The sequence below is a fragment of the Bufo bufo genome, chromosome 3 (assembly GCF_905171765.1).
Source record: "Bufo bufo chromosome 3, aBufBuf1.1, whole genome shotgun sequence".
Lineage (NCBI taxonomy): Eukaryota > Metazoa > Chordata > Amphibia > Anura > Bufonidae > Bufo > Bufo bufo.
Genome location: NC_053391.1, coordinates 658,505,990 through 658,530,755, shown reverse-complemented (window position 1 = coordinate 658,530,755; position 24,766 = coordinate 658,505,990). Strand labels below are relative to the sequence as shown.

Sequence of the window (24,766 nt, the reverse complement as noted above, 5' to 3'; positions counted from 1 at the left end):
GGTTGAGGATGGAGTCAAGCTCAACTCCCAGTCCTACTGCCAGTTTCTGGAAGACACCTTCTTCAAGCAGTGGTACAGGAAGAAGTCTGCATCCTTCAAGAAAAACATGATTTTCATGCAGGACAATGCTCCATCACACGCGTCCAAGTACTCCACAGCGTGGCTGGCAAGAAAGGGTATAAAAGAAGAAAATCTAATGACATGGCCTCCTTGTTCACCTGATCTGAACCCCATTGAGAACCTGTGGTCCATCATCAAATGTGAGATTTACAAGGAGGGAAAACAGTACACCTCTCTGAACAGTGTCTGGGAGGCTGTGGTTGCTGCTGCACGCAATGTTGATGGTGAACAGATCAAAACACTGACAGAATCCATGGATGGCAGGCTTTTGAGTGTCCTTGCAAAGAAAGGTAGCTATATTAGTCACTGATTTGTTTTTGTTTTGTTTTTGAATGTCAGAAATGTATATTTGTGAATGTTGAGATGTTATATTGGTTTCACTGGTAAAAATAAATAATTGAAATGGGTATATATTTGTTTTTTGTTAAGTTGCCTAATAATTATGCACAGTAATAGTCACCTGCACACACAGATATCCCCCTAAAATAGCTAAAACTAAAAACAAACTAAAAACTACTTCCAAAAATATTCAGCTTTGATATTAACCCCTTAGTGACCACCCATACGTGTTTTTACGGCGGTCACTAAGGGGCCTTAGGCTGGGCCGCCGCGTTTTTACGGCGGCCCAGTCTAAGCGCTGCACGGCTCCCCCGTGCAGCGGGGAGCGCGGACCTGGCTCTCACATGAGAGCCGGGTCCCTGCTCTAACATCCCGGAATGGCAGGAGTGCCGATCCGGGCTGTTTAACCCTTTACATGCCGGGCGCAATGGCGCCCGCCGCATGTAAAGTGGTGACAGAGGGAGCGGACTCCCTCTGTCTCCCATCAGCACCCCGAAAATGCAATCGCGGGGTGCTGATGTACTGGGAAGCTTACCTTACTTCCGATCAGGGCCCCGAGCCTGGCGCAGCCTGCTGGTCAATGTTCGAATAGCATTGCTATTGAAATGCAATGCATTATAGAGATAATGCATTACATTTTAAAAGCAATCAAAATACTGTATATTATAGTCCCCTTGTGGGACTATTAAGTAGTAAAAAAAATAGAAAAAAATACACATTTATTAAATAAAAAAAATTCCATAAAATAAAAAAAATAGGCATTTTTTCTATTGAAAATACGCTTTTCAATGAAAAAAATTGCAAAAAGTATTGCCGCGTCCGTAACGACCGGGACTACATAAATATTACATAAATTATCCCCTATGGTGAACGCCGTAAAAAATAAAAAATAAAAAAGACAGAATTTCGAACTTATTCTTAGTTTCCACCGAAAAAAAACGTAATAACAAGCGATCAAAAAGCGGAATTTACTCCAAAATCATACCAATGAAAAATACAAGTAGTCTTTCAAAAATCAAGCCCTCACACAATTCCATATAAAAAAATAAAAAAAAGTTATGGGTCTTGTGAAGTGGCAATGCAAAATATTTTTTTGGGTTAATAAAAGGTGTTTTATTGCAAAAAAAGTAGTAAAACGTAAACAAAATTATAAGTATTTAGTATCACTGTAATCGTACTGACCCAGAGAATAAAGATATTACCGTATGTTATTTGTACCGAAAAATGAACGCCAAAAAATGTATAATGTAAAAACGCAGTGGCAGTATTGCTATTTTTCCCCATCTCCCTCCCAGAAAGAGTTAATAAAAGTTAATCAGAAAGTTATGTGTACCCCAAAATGGCGCCATTAAAAACTACAACTTGTCCCGTAAAAAACAAGCCCTCATAAAGCTATATAGATGAAAAAATAAAAAAGTTATAGCTCTTGGAACGAGACCATAAAAAAAGAAAGAAAAACGCTTGGTCATAAAGGCCCAAACAGGCTTGGTCACTAAGGGGTTAATGAGTTTTTTGGGTTCATTGAGAACATGGTAGTTGTTCAATAATAAAATTAATCCTCAAAAATACAACTTGCCTAATAATTCTGCACTTCCTGTATAGACCAGAGCAGCCTTCACAATTCTTCAAGTTTCAGAGCTCAAATCTATGATTATTCCTGTCTGATTTAATTATTCCTTAAGATATAAACTAGCTAAAATAAATGTTGAGCATTTGGCATTTCAGGTTGCTGCCTTTATTTTCCACGGTGCTTTAGGCCCTGAATGATTTCTATAGGCAATGCTTCCATTTGTCTTCTCCTTCGTTTGCACAAAGTTTACGTAGGGAATGTGTGTGTGTATATATATATATATATATATATATATATATTGTGAGGCAGAGACAGGCCTCATGGCTGTTAGGGGAGGTGTATGTCAGGATTTTCCATATCCTCCCCATCAGTTCCCAGGCCTGAGGCAATACCAGGTGCCACAATCACCTGAGAATAAAAGAAACCTCAGATTCAGAGAGAGGAAGAGTGGGATCCTGGGAAGTGGGATCCTGGAGAGTGTGGAAGCAGAGTCTGGAAGCAGAGTCTGTCAGAGGCTCTGGATGTGTGGTTTCAGCCAGGAGGTTGGGAGAAAGCTTGAAGGTGGGGGATAAAGCGACGCCTGGGAGGGTCGCAGGGCCATAGTCAGGCGGACTACTGAGCCCCAATTCCCCACAAGAGACATTGAGCTTGTTAAAGCCAGGAGGCTGTGGGTGATTGGCTGGGAAAGCTGCATCAGATCACAGAGTGTGAACTGTACCTAATAGGTGAGTCAGGGACTTTATTATTATTAGTTAGAGCCTGGATGGGAGGGTGTTTATTGTTTTGCTTTTGCTGGCGTGCCACAATAAATGCACTGTTTGGACCTTAAAACCTGTTGTCTGCGAACGCATTTGTGAGGATGATTCCCTGAAAGGAAGCTACCTCTCACAATATATATATATATTAGTGTTGATCGAGCACCAAAGTGCTCGGGTGCTCGAGTAGAACACCTCGGGATGCTCGGGAGCCACCTCGGGATGCTCAGGAGCTCTACCGAGCACCTGAGCACAATGGAAGTCAAAGGGAGAACCCAAGCATTAAACCAGGCACCTCCTGCTCTGAAGAGTGGAGGGTGTCTGGTTCACATGAAAAGGTCAGAAATTGATGGAAACACCACTGAAATGGTTTGGGAACAGCATGGGGAGGATGTCTGGATGCTTCTTGGAATCCCAGGTCGCTGCTCGGAACGATGTTGTCCAAGTAGTACGCCACTTTTACGACAGACAATAATACGCACAAAACCAAAGATAAAATCGATTTTAGAGGAATAATTGTTAGGAAACATTCTTTCCTGTATACTTACTTGTATATAAAGTGCAAGTGCTGTCAAAAATTACAAGGAAGAGGCAGTCCGATACAACCTGTACATCACATACAGGAGGACCTCATTCAAATTGTGGTACAATAGTTCAGGTAGTGGGACTCCTACACTCATAAAGCCTATGCACAAAGTGAAAGGACTGCCAAAAATTACAAGGAATCTGCACTTCAATACACCCTTTATTACATATGAAGGAGGGCATCATATACACTCTTGAAAAATTATGATTGATGGCCTGCTGGTGACCCTAAAAAACATTAGGAGCAAGGGCCTGCTGGTGACCCTCTAAAACATTAGGGGCGAGGGCCTGCTGCTGATCCTACCATCTAAAACATTAGGGGTGATGGTCTGCTGCTGAGCTGACCATCTAAAACATTAGGGGTGAGGATCTGCTGCTGAGCTGACTTTCTAAAACATTAGGGGCGAGTGCCTGCTGCTGATATGACCATGGAAAAAATTATGGGCGAGTGCCTGCTACTGATCTGACTATCTAAAACATTAGGGGCGAGGGCCTGCTGCCGAGCTGACCATCTAAAACATTATGGGCGAAGGCCTGCTGCCAAGCTGACCATCTAAATCATTATGGGTGAGGGTCTGCTGCGGAGCTGACTCTCTAAAACATTAGGGGCGAGTGCCTGCTGCTGATCTGACCATGGAAAAAATTAAGGTTGAGGGCCTGCTGCTGAGCTGACCATCAAAAAAATTATGGTTGAAGTCCTGCTGCTGAGATGATCATCGAAAAAATTATTGTTGAGGGTCTGCTGATGAGTTGACTCTCTAAAACATTAGGGGCGAGGGCCTGCTGCTGATCTGACCATGGAAAAAATTATGGGCGAGGGCCTGCTGCTGAGCTGACCATCGAAAAATTTTTGGTTGTTGGTCTGCTGCTGAGATGACTCTCTAAAACATTAGGAGCGAGTGCGGCCTTAAAAGTATGTTGATATGATGGAGGAGGAGGACGAAAAGGAAGATTTAACTATATACCCTTTTTAGTGGTGGAAGGGGTGCATGGGAATACAGTGTATTCAATACACCATAAAAGCCACATTTAAAGTTCCTTTATGTTCAGCCGCTTTCCTCTGGTGGAGTAGAGAAGTCAGGGGAAATCCAGGCCTTTATTTTGATAAGAGTCAACCTGTTAGCATTTTCAGTTGACAGTCGGATGCACTTATCAGTTCTTATGCCCCCAGCAGCACTAAATACCCAATCTGACAAAACGCTGGCGGCAGGGCAGGCCAGCACCTCCAAGGCATAGAGCGCCAGTTCGTGACACATGTCCAGCTTGGAAACCCAATAGTTGTAAGGCACAGAGGGATCATTGAGGATGCTGACACGGTCTGCTACATACTCCTTCACCATCTTCCAAAACTTTTCTCTCCTTGTGACACTAGGCTGCGCATCAGGGTGAGGTTGCTGACGGGGTGTCATGAAACTGTCCCAAGCTTTGGAGAGTGTTGCCTAGCCTCTGTTGGAACTGCTGTGTGTTCCCCTTGTCTCCCTATCATGACCAGCGTGCCGATCACATACGTGACGCTAAGGGAGGGAAATGGGAAGGCCCTGTCCAAGGGAGAGGGAAAGGTGGTAACCCCTAACTCACCTTGAGGCTGGCACCTGACTGCCCTGACGTCCCTAGACGGGTTCCTCACCCGTACGCCGATCACGTGCCTAAACCCTGGCTTTCCCTAAGATGAGCCCTACGTAGTGAATAGGGCGGTGGGAACACTAGTCTGCACCACTAACACTAAAGGAAAACACCAAGGAGAGGACAGACAATACAGACAAAACATATAATCCCAGGTGGGCGACAACAGCAGACAACAAAAGCCCAACAGGGATCCGGAGGGTAACGCTCTGTATCAACAACCAGGAATCACAGCTACACAGCTCCAGTGGGTCAGTATAGAAGTCCAGGCAGGAAGCTCTATATCTGGCAACCAGAGAAGTGGGAGAGGGGAATATAAAGGAGGCATGAGGGTTGCAGCCACTAATGTAGGTGGTGGCAGAAGTCCTGATAGAAGTAGGGCCCGCAATCCTTGGCGTGGGTAGCACCTGTGCTATCCCAGGGTACGACTCGCTCCTAACCTCCACAACATTCACATAGTGTGCTGTCAGGAATATGTAGCGTCCCTGGCCAAAAGCACTTGTCCATGTGTCAGTCGTTAAGTAGACTTTCCCAATAACTGCGTTGGTCAGGGCGCGGGTGATGTTATGGAACACATGCTGGTGTAAGGTGGGGGCGGCACACCGGGCAAAAAAGTGGCGGCTGGGGACTAAGGTAACGAGGGACGGCCACAGCCATCAGCCTGCGGAAATCCTCAGTGTCCACAAGCCTAAATGGCAACATTTCCAGGGCCATCAATTTGGAAAGGTGCACATTTAGTGCTATGGCCTGTGGGTGGGTGGCTGGGTATTTGCACTTTTGTTCTAAGGCCTGGGGTATGGACAACTGTACGCTGCGCTGGGACACAGAAATAGCTGTGCTAGCTGATGGTGCTCGCGAAGGTCCAGGTGCAGGGTGAGAGGCATCCGGGCCTGCGTCTTTGACAGGGGATTGGCCAGCACGTAACACAGGGGAATAGGAGGTAGTGGTGTGACCCACAGACATTGATTGTGGACCCAGGCATTCGGCCCACCTATTAGGGTGCTTTGATGCCATGTGGCGGATCATGCTGGTGGTTGTGAGGTTGCTAGTATTCACGCCCCTGCTCATTTTGGTATGGCACAGGTTGCAAATGTCAGTTCTTTTATCGTCTGCACTTTCCTCAAAAAAGTGCCAGACTGCGGAACACCTACCCTTTGGCAAGGGAGATTGCCACAAGGGGGTGCTCTGGGGAACAGTTGCGGGCCTGTTTGGTGTGGCCCGCCTTCTCCCTTTTGCCACCCCACTGCCTCTTCCAGCCTGTTGCGGTGCTGCGGATCCCTCCCCCTCTGTACTGCTGTCCTCTCTCAGCTTGCCACCTTCCCAGGTTGGGTCAGTGACTTTATCGTCCACCACCTCCTCTTCCACTTCCTCACTCTGGTCATCTTCCTGACTTGTTGACCTAAAAACAACCTCAGTTATTGACAACTGTGTCTCATCCTCATCATCAACCTCTTGAGACACTAATTGCATCATCCACCTTGTGAAACACTAATTGCCGTTCCCCACCGTCATCTTCTTATAACTGTGGATGCTCAAGAGTTTGGGCATCAGTGCACACAATCTCCTTATGTCCCTCTTCAAGCGGGCTTTACGAGAGGCCCAAATCAAGGATTGGCAATGAAAAGAGCTCCTCAGAATATCCGAGTGTGGGATCACTTGTTTGGCAAGACTCTCCATGGGAGGAGGATCAGGGTGAGGATTTTGTTGACCAGACTCGTGGCTACTGAGACTGGATTTTATGGAAGACAGGGTGGTGCTCTTTACCAACTGGAAGCATTATCTGCTGCAATCCAACCGACCACCTGCTCACACTGGTCTGACTTCAAGAGTTGTGTCCTGCACCGCTAACAGGGACATGAAGATGGGTATCGTGGTTGAGTGTGTCTCTTGTGCTCTGGCAGCAGGAACAATTTCACCACGCCCAGGGCCACGGCTTCTGCGTGCACCATCAGCAGCACGGCCACTTCCCCGTTCTTACTGCTCGCCTTCTGCATATCAAATGGTATATATTCTTGTAAGTTTGTCACACGTACAGTAGCGCAGGTTTTGTAAGTGTATGCGCAAATAAATGAAACAGAATGTCACTGATATTTAGGATGTGCAAACGTTATACAGAAGATGTAGTACAGGTAATGTTGCTGTCACCTGCTGCTAATAAAAAATTACAGGGAATGTCACAGCTATTTGGGATGCGCAAACGTTATACAGGAGATGTAGCCAGGTAATGTTGTTGCTGCTGTCACCACCGGCTAACGTTATACAGGAGATGTAGCCAGGTAATGTTGCTGCTGTCACCACCGGCTAACGTTATACAGGAGATGTAGAGCAGGTAATGTTGCTGCTGTCACCACCGGCTAACGTTATACAGGAGATGTAGAGCAGGTAATGTCACTGCTTTCACCAGCGGCTAACGTTATACAGGAGATGTAGTGCAGGTAATGTCACTGTCTGCATCGTCTACGGAAAAAGTACACTGGATGTCACAGATATTTTTAGGCTGCGCACACGTTACACAGGAGATGTAGCGCAGACAATGTCGCTGTATGCAACGGCCAAACAATTGCAAGCTATTTAGCGCAGGTTGCGCTAAGAATATATATTGCTGCCAGACACAACAATAGTCCTTAAAAGGACTCTTGGGTCTCTAACACCAACCCTGCCTAACAAAAAAATAAAATTCAATTGAATCAATTCCCTACACTATCTGTCCCTTCTACAGCACAGCTCTCCCTGACTAATACTGAGCTTAGCCGAACCACGTGTCATCGGGTGCTTTATAGCACCTGATGATGCGTTCCGGCCAGCCAATCACTGTAATGCCAGTAACCAACATGGCTACGGCATTACAGTGAGTGGCAGTACTTACCTGCCGTGAGGAGACTCGAGCATCGCGCTCTAGCACACGCGGTATTCGGCCGAACACTGCAATGTGCAGAGCATCGCAATGCTGGAGCCCAACTGGTGTTCGGCCGAGCATGCTCGATCAACACTAATATATATATAAATTTAGGCTCTGGCCATGGTTGCACACTACAGAAAAAAGTGTCATCCTATGTGCATTCCCGCAGACCCTGCCACCAGAAAATCGGGCACTTTTTTCTATAGTGTGCAAGCACGGCCACCACTGCTGGATTGCAAGGTGGTCATTACCCCTGGAAACTAGCAGTGTATAATGTGATGGAAAACAAATCCAGCCAGCAAAGGGGGCAATATGGACAATCACAATACATTAGTAAGTGCCTTGTATTAACATTCTCTACATGATAACTGCCATTTGCTGAAGTGAGACAAACCCCTTTAAGTCTCCATGATATACATGCTGTTATATCACAGTGATTGCAGGGGCACAGGAGATGTGCCCGGTGATCCTGGTGGGTGCCTGCCATTATCTGACAGTCAGGTATAGATATAATTCCTTATTCCTGACAGACAATAATGCCTTGGTATTCCAAAGCATTATATCATAAGTTGCATTGTGAAGTCCCCTGGAGGAACAAAAATTATGAAATAAATGTTAATAAAGTTGAAAAAAAATTCAGAGTTCCAAAAATAAACCTTTTTTCTATAAAAATTTGTTTTTTTTTGTCAAAGTGGCAAACCCCCGGACACATGTAATCATATCCTGTGTGATTAACTTATGTGATTATCTTATGTAAATTGTACAGTGAAAACCTTAAAAAAAATTCAAAAAATAACAGCAGAATTGCTTTTTCCACCTATTCCTCACTCCAAAAAATAATGTGAATCAATATGAACTCCAAAATGGTATTAATGGAAACTACATCTCAGCCTGGGAAAAATAAGCCCTCATATGGCTGATGCTGAAAGTAAAAAAAAAATTCTCAAACACTAGAAGAGTAATCCTTCTGGGGCAAAAAGACAACCAAAGAATTCAAATTACTTTTCACAGAGCAGAAGTGTCTCAAAACAACAAGTTAGTACCCTTGTGGGCTGAAGCGCAATAAAGGCTCCTACATAGGCACAGAGGTATTTATACTGTTCACAGTGCCAACTTATTAAATAACCCAGGAGGAGTGTGGAGAGGATAAGACTAGTAGTGAACAGGATGAGGGTGGTAGTCATGGTGTTCACACGAGAGGGCTTCACTCCACCAAGGCTTACTCACTGCAAGGGCTGGTGCAGTGACAAGTGGCTGGTTAGAAGCCACTCAGAGGTAAACTAGCTGAGTCTCTCTCTTTCCCAATTCTTCTTTGTTATGGCTATTGAGCTGACACCTGCGACTGTAGGTGTCCACTACATAATACAGGCTTTTAGGTTAGCTATCCTGCCCTGCCCTGAAGAATGTCCTCGCAGAGACTTAGGTTATGGTGACGGGTGTCTTAACTTGTTATCTCCACGCTCGCAGAAAGTTGGGTTATGGTTAGAGATGATCGAAGTATTCAAAAATTCGATTCAGCTGCTTCGCCAAATTTTACAAAAAAATTTGGTTTGTGACAAAGGGCATTTCTTCGTAAGTAGAAATCAAGTGAGGCCCGCGATGACGTTATCACATCAGCCGGCGTGGTGATGTCTTACGTCACCGTGCACAGGATTTTGTGCGATATCCTTAATGTAGATGGCGGCGGCCGGCCCATCGTGATCAAATAGATGAGGTAAGTAGTATTTTTCTGTAGGAATCAACCACCACCAAACATTATCCATTTTTTCACTTAGTAGTGTCCTAGTGGGGAACGATGTTGTGTGTTGTTTATGGAAGACAAGGAGGGGGAGCAATGGGGATGTAGCGGCAGTATCTCTCTGTCTGTGAGACTAGAGGCTATGTGAGAGGAGGATAGTACATAAGAGACTTCTGATTGGCTTAGAGCACATCACACAATGCTGACATCACACCAGGGAGACCTCACCCACTTAGTAAATATGTGGGGAGAAATCATATGGATATGGAAAAAGATGCAAAATGCACACGTGTCCGTCCGAACTCCATCTGCTGCTGCACTAATTTATTGAATCGCTGTCCAGGCCTCCTATTTTATACTGCCATTTTCATGTTTGATGTGTTCTTCTATGAAGCATGAATAAAATGACCTTCAATTGACCTTTAATAGCTAAATGCTATAATGGGCTACTCCATGTTCATATCTTCTGATTTATGGGAACGGGCGGTGAGGCAGATTTATGAGACCCCACTAATCATGCTATAGCCCCCTCCAGTATATTTTCATCTATGAAAATAGAGAGTGATATTAAATCTTCATGTCACTTTCTACCCAATTCTGTGAATTCAGCTGTTATCAATCTTTAACTTCCTTATACATCTCAAAGGGAAACTTATCTTCATGATACCAAGCAAATTAAATAAAAACATCAAGAAAAAAAAAAATCCTTGAATAGTTTCTTACTGAAATGAATATCTCATTTGTAGAATGTCCTTGACTATCATTCATTCTGTGCAATTCAATTTCACCTCAAGCGAGCTTATAAAAACAATTTAATATTCCATCTATAAAAAAAGATTAGAAGTTCCCTTTTGTAATAAAACATTGCTATATTAACTTTCTGCACTCTTATTGGTAATTTATAGAAAGTCATTTTTTATTTGGAACCCAATTGAGATAACCAAATATTAAGCCTTTTATCAACTGGTTCATTTCATTTTTTGAAAATGTAGCATCCTATTTGCTAAGGACATACATACTATATTGGTAGACTAAGCAGCTGCTTTGCATGGAAACAAAGGGCTCTGCTCTAGTTGGTCTCCTCCCCCGAGGAACTGTATAGTTAGAAAACAATAGGATATCCAAGAAATCATGGAAAGTGCATAGAAGGGGGAAAACATGAGATGAAAATGGAATTCTGGTCTTTGCATTAAAAAGGTTTTCCAAGACTTTAATACCGAGGACCTATCCTCTGGAGTGGTCATGAATATCTCTGTGTTTACCAAGCACAGTGCCTTACATTGTGTAGTGGTTGTGCTTAGTACTGTGCTCAGTCCCATTCACTTCTATAGGTCTGAGCTACACCTAGGCCGATGAACATGTACGTCACTGGCCTAGGGAAAGCTGCGAGAAGGCCAAGGCTCTACTGCAAGCGCCAGTGCCTTCTCAAATATCTGATCAGCGGGGGTCTCAAGTGTCAGACCACCACCGATCAGATACTGATGACCTATCCTGAGGTACTTCAACTAAAAAGTTGATTGGCAGACCCCCACCAATCTGATATTGATGATCTATACTGAGTATAAGCCATAAATATCAAAATCCTGGACAAACCCTTTAAAAGAAATGTCAAGCCGATTAAAATGTTTTAAAAATAGATCGTAAATGTGACTGCTCAACCAATCATTGGCCACAGTGTGACCCATCTCAGCCAGTGAGAAATCACATTCCCCAAGTAAGAAGGAATGGGAAGCACAGAGCGTTGAGGACAGAGAAATGTTGGAATGGGAGAGGCAATGAATCAAAAAAGGTAAGTATTTCTTATATTTTTATTTTACACAATTCTTAGGCATTTAGACGGCTGTGTAACCCCTTTAAGGATGGAGCAATTTATTTATTTATTTATTCATTTTTCATCTTTGCATTCCAAAAGCCATACTTTTTAAAATGTTTTCCTTCAATGCATGTGGCCTAACAAAAGAAAAAGCAATTCCAACTTAATTTTTGGGGTTTTGTTTTTACAGCATTTTTAATCAGAGTGTGCAGTATAAACAATAGGATGGCAAGGACATATTTTAAAAATATTTGATAAGTTTTACTACTGTACTGTACACAATAAAAAATAAAGCAAAAACACATAATAAAACAACACTGCCTGCAAAAACCCATAATAATTTTATTTTTCCATTGTTGGATAGGTTTTTGCTTGGTGACTTGCAGCTTTTCTTAAAACCATTTTGAGGTGCATACAAGTTTTTGGTGACTTTTTATTCTGCTTTTGGGTGGTGGGACAACAAAAAAACAGAAACTCCGACAACTGATTTCTAAGTTATTTTTTTTTTACTACATTGAATGTACGGATAATTAATGTGCTCCTTTTACAATGTGCTGTCCATTTATGGATCTTAGTATTAAGAACCAGCTGCCAACAGGTTAATGTACAATGCTGGCCAAGAGTGATAAAACTTTGATGAACCCTTGCTCATTTAGAAACTAAACAATAGCAACAACTACTGTATTGATTTACAAAGCAAAATATTGGGGTAGCAAACTTTAAGGGGTTCTCCAACTGTGCAGATACAACCAAGTAAAAAAAAAAAAAAAAAAAAAAAAAGACTCACTTGTCATTGGTGCTCCAGTTCCAGTGCCGAGCTCCCTTCTCCTCTTCTTCTGGTCCCTGCTGGACTGGAAGTTTGACATGCTGTCTACATGCACGTCATTGCTGACAGCCAATTAGTGGCTATAGTGGCGGCAGTGGTCACATCACTGCTGATACCACTAATTGGCCGGCTGCAGTGATGTGTAGACAGCACATCAAACTTCCGGTTCAGCAGGGACTGAAAGCAAAGAAAGATCAACATTGGAACCAGAGCTCTGATTTTTTAAATCCTTGCACTCAGTCGGCCCATATGAAAAGAGTTTCCCAGTCTCAAAGAGCTCCTTTAATAATTAAAAAAGACAGTGCTGGCAAATAAAACAATTGTGTACAAGATCAGGTAGGAGTCCAGGTCCTATGAGCTAACAATGTATAAATGCAAGAAGTAAGCAGCTCTAGACATGTCAGGTGGAGGAATACCGGGACTCTTTACTACACTTGTCATCACACTTGACAGAAATTTTCAGTGAGAAGTTGAAGGCTTGTAGGGTTGATGAACGTTGGATGGAAAGAGGGGAGTTCCAAAAGAGGGTGAAGCTCGAAAAAAGTCTTGTATCCTACAGAGGAAGTTGACATTTTGATAGGGGTTGGTAGGTTAGAGTGTAGTTTGATTCTTTGTTTTCAGCAAGTGGAAGGATGAATGATTAATTTTAGTGAGAGGAAATTCAAAAAAGCCAGAGTAGATGGACTTTAAACCAAATCAGCAAGGTGAAATATTTGTTTCACTAAGGGCATATGGACATCATAGAAGTGGCCGACATCTTGTGACGTCTAAAAGTGGCTACCTCTTTGGAGGACCTAGGTCAACCATTCATTATATGAGGAGCGATTTATTTGAATGTCTGGCATCAATAATACTCGTCCATTATAGGGCAAATACATGGAAATTAGCTGATTACCGGGGCAAACACTGAGCTAGCTGTCTTTATGAGACAACACCTTTGATGCTAAGCAAACAACATACAGTACCAGCTCAATCCTGCATGATCCTCCACAATGTCCCTTATTCAGCCATGGTCCCCCATTAAGTACTCGATCTACAAAGTATGGCCTCATGCACACGACCGTTGTTTTATTCCACATCCGTTCCGCATTTTTTGCGGCTTAGATGCGGACCCATTCACTTCAATGGGGCCGCAAAAGATGCGGACAGCACTCCGTATGCTGTCCGCATCCGTTGCTTCGTTCCGTTGGCCGCAAAAAAAAATATAACATGTCCTATTCTTGTCCGCAAAATACGGATTGCGGACCCATTGAAGTCAATGGGTCCGCATAAACAGCGGATGCACAACGGAAACTAACAACGGAACAACGGATCCGCAATTTGCGGACCGCAAAACACATCCGGTCATGTGCATGTAGCCTATACCAGTTGTTTGGCCCATAAAAGGTAACTACTAATGACCTATAAACCAAATATTTCAGTTCAGCCATAATGACTGCTCGTTTCTCTGTGCACTAAACTCTGTCGTTTAAAGTTAAAGCAGTCTTTATATATGGTGTCCTTACTTCAGGATCATAACCTGTAACACACCTATGTACCAAAAGACACGGGCTGTAAAGCTTTACAACTCAAGTATTAACGGAAAGAATAAGAATTATTGCAAGTTATAAATGTAGCTAAACTGTAGTAAAACATGATATGCATCTCTCTACGGCTTTTGAAACGGGCAAAATTACTTTTCCCTTAAACCTCCGATTAACAAGGGTGCAATGAGAAGACCTTTATGGTCCTATAAACCATAGGGATGACCAGCACAATTTTTTATAAGCAGGTCATTGCACCATGGGGTTAATAAAAAAGAATCATCAAGAACAAAAGTGTTTTTGATACGTACACTATGTGAAAAGCTGCAGAGGCCACAGCAATGTTCAACAGATTTCTTAGACCTAAACCGTATCCTCTAGTGTTGAGCGAACCCAAACTTTACAGTTACCCTGTACCCCGACCCGAACCCGAACTTTGCCGGAAAAGTTTGGGTTCGAGTTCAGTGTTCGGGCATTTAATAAAGCTTTTGAAAGGCTGCATTGCAACCAATCGACAATCTTTTAAGCTGTGGGCACTTAGAAGCAATCACAGCCATGCCTAGTAATTGCATGGCTGTGATTGGCCGGTGCATCATGTGACCCAGCCTCTATACAAACTGGATCAAGTGTAGCACCGCCTATCAGCTCTAAATAGTGAAGGGACAGGAAGCAGGCAGCTGAAGGGAGGGAGAGTGTTAGGAATCTGGCTATTTGTTTTGTGGGTGATCTATAATGATTTTTTGTGGGTGCAATACACCAGCTTTGCACCCCTGACACAGAAATATAATAATTAATCCTTCTGTTAGTCCGAGGGGTGACATATACCCATTTTTGGTGTGAGATACACGTGCACTGCATATGTGACAGGGAAATTAATTTAGTTAATTTGTCTGTTAGTTCGGTGTGTGACCTCAACGAATGAGGAGAGCATCAAATAAAGGACGTGGCCCTGATCGTGGTGCTGCAGGTGCTGGTGGAGCTCCTGTTGCAGGGATAGGACGTGGTCGATCTGTGCCAGCTACACGCCCAAATGAAACACTTTCCTCAGGTGCACGTAGGAGACAGGACGTTCAGCGTCATTTTGTAGGCCCGAATACCGGTGTACAAATGGTGAGGCCAGAACAAGTAGAGGCGGTGGTAGACTGGATGGCTGACAGTGCCTTCAGTTCATTCACATTTTCTCCCACCCGGTCCCAGAGTTGGCACCTGCAGCCCATGGGCATCTGTCTTTCACCTCACCCCCTTGCAAATCAGCCAAGCAGTCTAAGCCCCAAGTCATGAAGCATTCTCTTATGCTTTTTGATGACTCCGCTGGCGGGGTTTCCGTGGGCCATCTACCTAGCACCAGAAGTGGAAGAGATTAAGTGCACTGATGCCCAACCACTTATGTTTCAGGATGTGGACATGGGAGGACCAGCTCAGCACGGCTCTGATGATGATGACGAAACATAGGTGCCAACTGCTGCGTCTTTTGGCCACGTGCTGACCGGCAAGGAGGACAGGGGTGAAGAGTGGGTGGAAGATGATGTGGAGGATGATGAGGTCCTAGACCCCACATAGAATCAAGGTCATGCGAGTGACGTGTGCAGTTCGGAGGAAGAGGTGGTGGTCGCGCAGCACCAGCCGCACAGCAAAAGAGGAAGCAGGGTGCAAAAGCAGAGTGGCCGTCCCCTAGCCAGTATGCCTGCTACTGCCCACCGCACCCAGAGACTGAGCACACCGGGCAGCTGCCCCTTTTGCCCAGTGCTAAAGATGGCCCTGTGTGCTTTGGTGTGTCAAACTCATTACATTAGATAGTTAGTTAGTTTAGTTAGCTTATATATAGATAATACAGATAGTTAGTGGGAGATAGTCAGTATAGGTTAGATCCTGATATAGTGTAGCTGTTGCAGTGCAGGGTGTTAGGTAGTGTGATAGGTTCTGCCGTCCATACATACATGCTACAGACATAGTGCTGGGGATAATGAGATCCGCACACGGAGGACGAGGAAACGTCTCGTAGCAAAGAGAAAAAATTCGTGGCACACCAGATTAGATCAAATCTAATCTGGTGTGCCACGAATTTCTTCTCGTTACAGACATAGTGCTGTGATGTCACAACAATACTTAGTGCACCAATCAGTAATATGTAGTTAGACCCGCTAAAATATTGCAAATTCGAATATTGCCCCTGCCGCTCATCACTTCTCCTCACTAATGTTGGGCGTCAATATTCGAATTGCGAATTTTAATTGCAAATATCGCCACTTCGAGAATTTGCGAAGATTTAGAATATAGTGCTATATATTCGTATTTGCGAATATTCTAGATTTTTTTTCCATCAGTACCCTCCCTTCTTGCTTGTGGGCCAATGAGAAGGCTGCAATGTCTTTGTCTGAGCTTAGCAACATCCCTAGCAACCAATAGGAAAGTTGCCTACCCCTTACTATATAAGAACCTCCCCAGCAGCCATTTTCTGCAGTTTTATGCAGTTCTGAGAGAGAGAGCAGTGTCATTGCTGTGCTCTGTGCTTTGCTGTGTCATTACATTAGATAGATAGTTAGTTAGCTTATATATATAATACAGATAGTGGGAGATAGTCAGTGTTGGTAAGATAGTGATATAGTGTAGCTGATAGGTTCCAGTGCAGGGTGTTAGGCAGTGTGATAGGTTCTGCTGTCCATACATACAGTGCTGCCCATAATTATTCATACCCCAGGCAAATTTTGACTTAAAGTTACTTTTATTCAACCAGCAAGTAATTTTATGACGGGAAATGACATCGGTGTCTCCCAAAAGATAATAAAACGATGTACAAGAGGCATTTTTGTGGGGGAAAAAACATTTCTCAGCTTTTATTTACATTTGAGCAAAAAATACAAGATGTTCCGCACTGTGGAAAATCTCAGAGGACGTGGTCGGCAGCCAAAAGTGACACCTGTGCTGCCAGGAGGATAGTTAGAGAGGTGAAAAAGAATCCAAAGATCACCACCAAGGCCATCCTGGTGAATCTGGGCTCTGCTGGTCGCAATGTCTCTAGGCAGACAATCCAATGGACACTGCACAATGCAGACCAAGGAGGACGCCACTTCTCCAGATAAGGCACACAAAAGCTTGCTTGGCCTTTGCAAAAGCTCATCTGGACAAAGAAGAAGACTTCTGGTCTTCTGTGTTATGGTCAGATGAAACAAAAATGTAATTGTTTGGTCACAATGATGTTTTCTTCATTTGGTGTAAAAAAGGAGAAGCCTTCAACCCAAAGAACACCATCCCACTGTCAAACATGGTGGTGGGAACCTAATGATTTGGGGGTGTTTTTCAGCCAATAGACCAGGGAACCTAATCACAGTAAACGGCACCATGAAAAAAGAGCAATACATGAGGATTCTCACCGACAACATCAGGCGTCTGCAGAGAAACTTGGCCTTGGGCAGCAGTGGACATTTCAGCATGACAATGACCCAAAACACACAGCAAAAGTGGTGAAGAAATGGTTAGCAGACAACAACATTAACGTTTTGGAGTGGCCCAGCCAGAGTCCAGACTTGAATCCAATTGAGAATCTGTGGAGGGAGCTAAAGATCAGGGTGATGGCAAGAAGACCCTCCAACCTGAAAGATTTGGAGCTCATTGCTAAAGATGAATGGGCAAAAATACCTGTGGAGACATGCAAAAAGCTGGTCTGCAATTATAGGAAGCGTTTGATTGCTGTAATAGCCAATAAAGGCTTTTCTATTGATTATTGAGAAGGGTATGAATAATTTTGGACTGGACACTTTTTGCTCAAATGTAAATAAAAGCTCAGATATGTTTTTTCCCCCACAATAATGCCTCTTGTACATCGTCTTATTATCTTTTGGGAGACACCTATGTAATTTTCTGTCAAAAAATTACTTGCTGGTTGAATAAAAGTAACTTTAAATTTGCCAGGGGTATGAATAATTATGGGCAGCACTGTACATGCTACAGACATAGTGCTGTGATGTCACGACAATATTTAGTTCACCAATCAGTTATATGTAGTCAGACCTGCTAAAATGTGAAGTTGTACATATTGTGCAAAAATATGTGCATCATTAATTGCCGATTTGCGCAATCGCGAATATATTGGAGCACTCTATCTGCATATAAAGCTATTGCATTCAGTGGCGTTGCTAGGGCTGGTGTCACCCGGTGCGGTAGAAAATGGTGTCACCCCAACCTGCCCCGCAGCTCACCTGGTGTCACCCCAACCTGCCAACCGCAGCTCACCTGGTCCTGGTTCTGTCTGCAGCAGCTGTCTTCTCCTCTGTGTGGTCCTGATATCTTCGCTCTGCTTCAATCTGGTTTGAGGACTGTACTTTTCGCCCTATAAGATTCACATAGGTTTTAGAGGAGTATAATAAGAAACAATATTTTCCATTATACCTCAGGTCAGACCCCCATATCAGCCGTCAGCACCCCATCCATCATGCCCATGTCAGCCGTCAGCACCCCATCATGCCCATGTCAGCCCCCATCCATCATTACCCCCCATGTCAGCCATCAGCCCCCCATGTCAGCCATCATGCCCCCATGTCAGCCATCATGCCCCCATGTCAGCCGTCAGCACCCCATCCATCATGCCCATGACAGCCGTCAGCCCCCATCCATCATGCCCCACCATGTCAGCCGTCATGCCCCTATGTCAGCCATCATGCCCTCATGTCCGCCGTCAGCACCCCATCATGCCCATGTCAGCCCCCATCCATCATTACCCCCCATGTCAGCCATCAGCCCCCCATGTCAGCCATCATGCCCCCATGTCAGCCGTCAGCACCCCATCCATAATGCCCATGTCAGCCATCAGCCCCCATCCATCATGCCCCCCATGTCAGCCATCATGACCTTATGTCAGCCGTCAGCACCCCATGTCAGCCGTCAGCCATCAGCCCCCCATGTCAGCCATCATGCCCCCATGTCAGCTGTCAGCACCCCATCCATCATGCCCATGTCAGCCGTCAGCCCCCATCCATCATGCCCCCCATGTCAGCCATCATGACCTTATATCAGCCGTCAGCACCCCATGTCAGCAGTCAGCCATCAGCCCCCCATGTCAGCACCCCATCCATCATGCCCATGTCAGCCGTCAGCACCCATCCATCATTACTCCCATGTCAGCCATCAGCCCCCCATGTCAGCCATCATGCCCCCCATGACAGCCGTCAGCCCCCATCCATTATGCTCCCTAATGGGGGACAATGTTGGAGTCTGCACCATCAGGGGGGGTGACATGATGAGGGACAATGTTGGAGTCGGTGGCACAGACATTTCTTCTCTTCCCCTCCAGGCTCCATGGCACAGACATGTTTGTACATTTTGTCCCCCATCTCCCCCTCTCTGTTACAATTACAATACATTTACAGTGTCAGTACCTGATATATCACTGGGGTCTGGCTGGAGTGGGGTCGGTCTGGTCCTGGCTCCAATCTCAGCTGGCTCTGCCTTAAGGTGTCTTCTCCAACAGTCGTGCCACTGTGTTCTTCTGCTGCCAGCCTGGAGGGGCAGCTTTTACAGGCCACAGCAGACAGAGGCAGAGCAGCTCCGCCTCCTCTCCTCCCTCCGCCGCGGCCCCACTGACAGTCAGTGACGCCTCCTTTGGCCTGAGCCGGCACACATGTAGGCAGTACAGCCGCAGGCCCGCTGCCGCTGCCCGCACTGTAAGTAAAATTTAAATAGTATGTAAGGCCCCCGGACTTACTGCCGAAGTGCAATTTCAATGTGTTACACAAGCATGTCAAACTCAAAGGCTAACATGGGCCAAAAAAACAAAATTTTAGTTTATGTGGGCCGCATCAAAAAAATAATAATTTTTTTTTACAATATAATGCAGACGGATCCGTTCTGAACGGATCCACCGTCTGCATTATATGAGCGGATCCGTCTCAGACGGATCCGCTTTGAACGCAAGTGTGAAAGTAGCCTTAGGGGCGAGAACCTAGGATCTTTCATCCCTTGTCCTATTCAGCTCTATCAGGGTGAATAGGACTTCACACTGTCCCTGCTGCTCTGTGCCTTGTGCACACAGCATCAGGGATGTTACCATGGCAACCAGGGCTTCTGTAGCGTCCTGGCTGCCATGGTAACTGACCGATCAGAAGCTGCCACTGCACCACCAATGAGGGGGAGGGGAGAGGTCCCTGTGGCCACTGCCACCAATGATTTTAATACTGGGGGGGGGTTGAGAGGGGCTGGCGCACTGTGCCACCAATGATTTTAATGGGATGGGGGGTTGAGGGGGGGGCACACTGCACCACCAATGATAAATTACCCCTTTATACAGGAGGCTGGTACTGGCAGATCAGCAGTTAACCCCTCAGGTGCGGCACCTAAGGGGTTAACTGCCTCTGATCGCAGCTCCCTGTCAGAGGCAGGGTGCCGGCAATGCGATTCTGCTGCCGGCACCCACCTCCTGTATTGTGTTAAAGACTGACTTTCACTATCAGGCCACACAGAGCGGCGCCCAGCGATGTCTCAGCACTCACCATTAGTCCTGGGAGCCGCTCCGTTCGCCTGCAGTGCTCCATTACTGTCTCCTCTCCTGCTCCACATGCTGCTGATTACTATCGGAGCGATGGGAGGAGACATCAGCTTCACTAGTGGGCGTTCCTTCTTCCTGGCTGTAGCGCTGTCCAATCGCAGCGCACGGAGAAGGAACGCCCACTAGTGAAGCTGATGTCTCCTCCCATCGCTCCGATAGTAATCAGCAGCATGTGGAGCAGGAGAGGAGACAGTAATGGAGCACTGCAGGCGAACGGAGCGGCGCCCAGGACTAATGGTGAGTGCTGAGACATCGCTGGGCGCCGCTCTGTGTGGGAAATGGGAATAGTCCTATCATTGGTGGCTCAGTGCGCCCGCCCCTCCTCCGCCCCTCTCTCTTCATTGGTGGCGCAGTGCGCCCGCCCCTCCTCCCCCCCCTCTCTTCTCATTGGTGGCAGCGGCAGCGGCAGCAGCACAGGGGGAGGGAGGACAGCTTCCTTCTCTCCGTGCTGCTGAGAGAACATGAGCGCGCCGATAGCAGCGCGCTCATGTTCAGAGATACTAGACTGCCGGGCCGCAAAGATATTCATTGCGGGCCGCATGTTTGACACCCATGGCAGCCAGACCTACCAAGGTGATTAATGAAATGATGTAACACATTGAAATTGCACTTCGGCAGTAAGTCAGTCCGGGCCTCCGGCGGCCGGGTGACACCCCATCAGACTGGTGTCACCCGGTGCGGCCCGCACCCCCCGCACCCCCCTTGCAACGCCACTGATTGCATTGTTCTGCCGTGCCAACCATTTTCTCCAGGCTAAGGAAACTTCTAGCAGCTTGGAAAATGTAGCAACAGTGACCCACGCCTGTATTGCGCGCGCAATACGTGCATATTACATTGCCGATTTTCTCAATCAAGAAAATAATAGTGAATTCTCGAATCCGCGAATATATGACGAATATTCGCCCAAATATTCGTGAAATATCGCAAATTCAAATATTGCCCCTGCCGCTCATCACTACTCCTCAGTCCTCACATGAAATAATTCTCACATAATGCAAAAGCAGCTATAATCAAGCTCCATACAATGATTAATTAAAGTGTATCTATTGTTACATTTTTTTTTCCTATATACTGTACAAAGAAAGGAAAATGGCCACCTGCCTACTACCTAGCATGTGCTATTTATAAAGCTGGCCACGTTAGATGTATATTGGCTGAACATTGAGTATGGCCTCATCTTTTCCCTTATGGCTGATATCAGGGCAGAGAAGGATCGGGCATGTTGGATTCAACCATCCTTTTGTTAGCAGGGAGATAAGCCGCTGTCGGATGAGTCTGGAATCGGCTTTCTCCTCTCTCACATTTATTACATTGATTACAAATATAAGTTGAAATGAGTCAAAAGGCAAAAGCTTTCCCTCAACCTTAGGCTACATGCACATGACCGCAAATTGCGGATCCGCAAAAAAAACGGATGACATCCGTATGCCATCCGTTTTTTTTTTGCGGATCCATTGTAACAATGCCTAAAATGGACAAGAATAGGACATGTTCTATTTTTTTTGCGGGGCTACGGAACAAACAAACTGATGCGGACAGCACATTTTTTGCAGACCCATTGAAATGAATGGGTCTGCATCCTATCCGCAAAACTAAACGGAATGGACACGGAAACAAACAACGTTCGTGTGCATGTAGCCTTAGCCAGATTTTTTTCATTTTTGCATTTTCATTTTTCTTACCTGTTTCCTGGAACCATAACTGTTTTATGTTTCCGTTCAAGTACCCATATAAGGGCTTTTTTTTGCGGGACAAGTTTTGCTTTCTAATGCCACCATTTAATATGGCAAACAATGTAGTGGGGAAAAAATTCCAAATGGGATGGAATTGGAAAAAAATGCTATTCCTCAACAGGAGTTTTGTCCCTAAGGCAAAACTGTATAGGTTTCATATGTCTAAATACTGTAAAAATAAATTAAAACCTTGAAAAAAATTTTTTTTTACACCTCCATATTCTTACCTGTCTATTGAGCTGTGTAGAGGCTAATTTTTTGCAGGAGAATCTGTAGTTTTTATTGATACCATTTTGGAGTGTGACTTTTTGATCACATTTGATTAAACTATTTTGGGTAAGAAAAGCGATGAAAAAAAGGATGAATCAGCCATTTTGATACTTTTTTCTGGTACGCCATTCTCCATATTGAACAAAATATTTTTATATTTTAATAGTACATAGAAACATAGAAACATAGATTATGTCGGCAGATAAGAACCATTTGGCCCATCTAGTCTGCCCAATATACTGAATACTATGGATAGCCCCCGGCCCTATCTTATATGAAGGATGGCCTTATGCCTATCCCATGCATGCTTAAACTCCTTCACTGTATTTGCAGCTACCACTTCTGCAGGAAGGCTATTCCATGCATCCACTACTCTCTCAGTAAAGTATTACTTCCTGATATTACTTTTAAACCTTTGCCCCTCTAAAACTATGTCCTCTTGTAGCAGTTTTTCTTCTTTTAAATATTCTCTCCTCTTTTACCTTGTTGATTCCCTTTATGTATTTAAAAGTTTCTATCATATCCCCTCTGTCTCGCCTTTCTTCCAAGCTATACATGTTAAGGTCCTTTAATTTTTCCTGGTAAGTTCTATCCTGCAATCCATGTACTAGTTTAGTAGCTCTTCTCTGAACTCTCTCCAAAGTATCAATATCCTTCTGGAGATATGGTCTCCAGTACTGAGCACCAGGGCTTTTTTTCTGGCGGAACGCACCGGAACGGCAGTCCGCCACCTTTTGACATCGCAGGCTGCGATGTATCAGCGGGGAGGGACTGGGAGGAGGAGCTGGGGGCCGGTACGTTCACTGTGCTCCGGCCCCGCAGCTCCAGTAGAGACTTATAAAATGTGTAATTAAATGAATAATGATTAATGCTGCCCCCTCTGTAGTATAACTTTCAATATATTGTACACACAGGGCTACTGTTATCTTAATGCAGGCCGGCCGGGCAGACGAGCAGCAGCGTCACTGCCTGCGCCGCCTGCTTCATTCAAAAAGTAGGCCGGGCAGGCATGTGACGTCAGTCAGTCACTCTGCCGCTCGTCTGCCCGGCCGGCCTGCATTAAGATAACAGTAGCCCTGTGAGTACAATATATTGAAAGTTATACTACAGAGGGGGCAGCATGAATCATTATTCATTTAATTACACATTTTATAAGTCTCTACTGGAGCGGCAATGGGGGGTCTGTGGATGGCACTGTTATGGGGTGGGGGGGGGTTGTGGATGGCACTGTTATGGGGTGGGGGGGTCTGTGGATGGCACTGTTATGGGGTGGGGGGGGTCTGTGGATGGCACTGTTATGGGGTGGGGGGGTCTGTGGATGGCACTGTTATGGGGTGGGGGGGTCTGTGAATGGCACTGTTATAGGATGGGGGGGTCTGTGGATGGCACTGTTATGGGGTGGGGGGGGTCTGTGGATGGCACTGTTATAGGATGGGGGGGTCTGTGGATGGCACTGTTATGGGGTGGAGGGGGGTCTGTGGATGGCACTGTTATGGGGTGGGGGGGTTTGTGGATGGCACTGTTATGGGGTGGGGGGGTCTGTGGATGGCACTGTTATAGGATGGGGGGGTCTGTGGATGGCACTGTTATGGGGTGGGGGGGGTCTGTGGATGGCACTGTTATAGGATGGGGGGGTCTGTGGATGGCACTGTTATGGGGTGGAGGGGGGTCTGTGGATGGCACTGTTATGGGGTGGGGGGGTTTGTGGATGGCACTGTTATGGGGTGGGGGGGTCTGTGGATGGCACTGTTATAGGATGGGGGGGTCTGTGGATGGCACTGTTATGGGGTGGAGGGGGGTCTGTGGATGGCACTGTTATGGGGTGGGGGGGTCTGTGGATGGCACTGTTATGGGGTGGGGGGGTCTGTGGATGGCACTGTTATGGGGTGGGGGGGTCTGTGGATGGCACTGTTATGGGGTGGGGGGGGGGTCTGTGGATGGCACTGTTATAGGATGGGGGGGTCTGTGGATGGCACTGTTATGGGGTGGAGGGGGGTCTGTGGATGGCACTGTTATGGGGTGGGGGGGTTTGTGGATGGCACTGTTATGGGGTGGGGGGGTCTGTGGATGGCACTGTTATAGGATGGGGGGGTCTGTGGATGGCACTGTTATGGGGTGGAGGGGGGTCTGTGGATGGCACTGTTATGGGGTGGGGGGGTCTGTGGATGGCACTGTTATGGGGTGGGGGGGTCTGTGGATGGCACTGTTATGGGGTGGGGGGGTCTGTGGATGGCACTGTTATAGGATGGGGGATCTGTGGATGCCATCCACAGATCCCCCATAACAGTGCCATCCCCAGATCCTCCACCCCATAACAGTGCCATCCCCAGATCCCCCATTAACAGTGCCATCCCCAGATCCCCCATTAACAGTGCCATCCCCATCTGGGGCGTTTCTTTGCTGGGCTGAACTTTTATAGCCCCCCCCCCAAATT

General features: G+C 45.7%; 1 protein-coding gene across 1 annotated transcript in view; it reads left to right on the top strand.

Annotated features, from left to right (window-relative positions):
• CNTN5 (contactin 5) overlaps positions 1-24,766 on the top strand; it is a 626,057-nt gene that overhangs the window by 171,974 nt on the left and 429,317 nt on the right. The gene's annotated exons all lie outside the window — the stretch shown is intronic.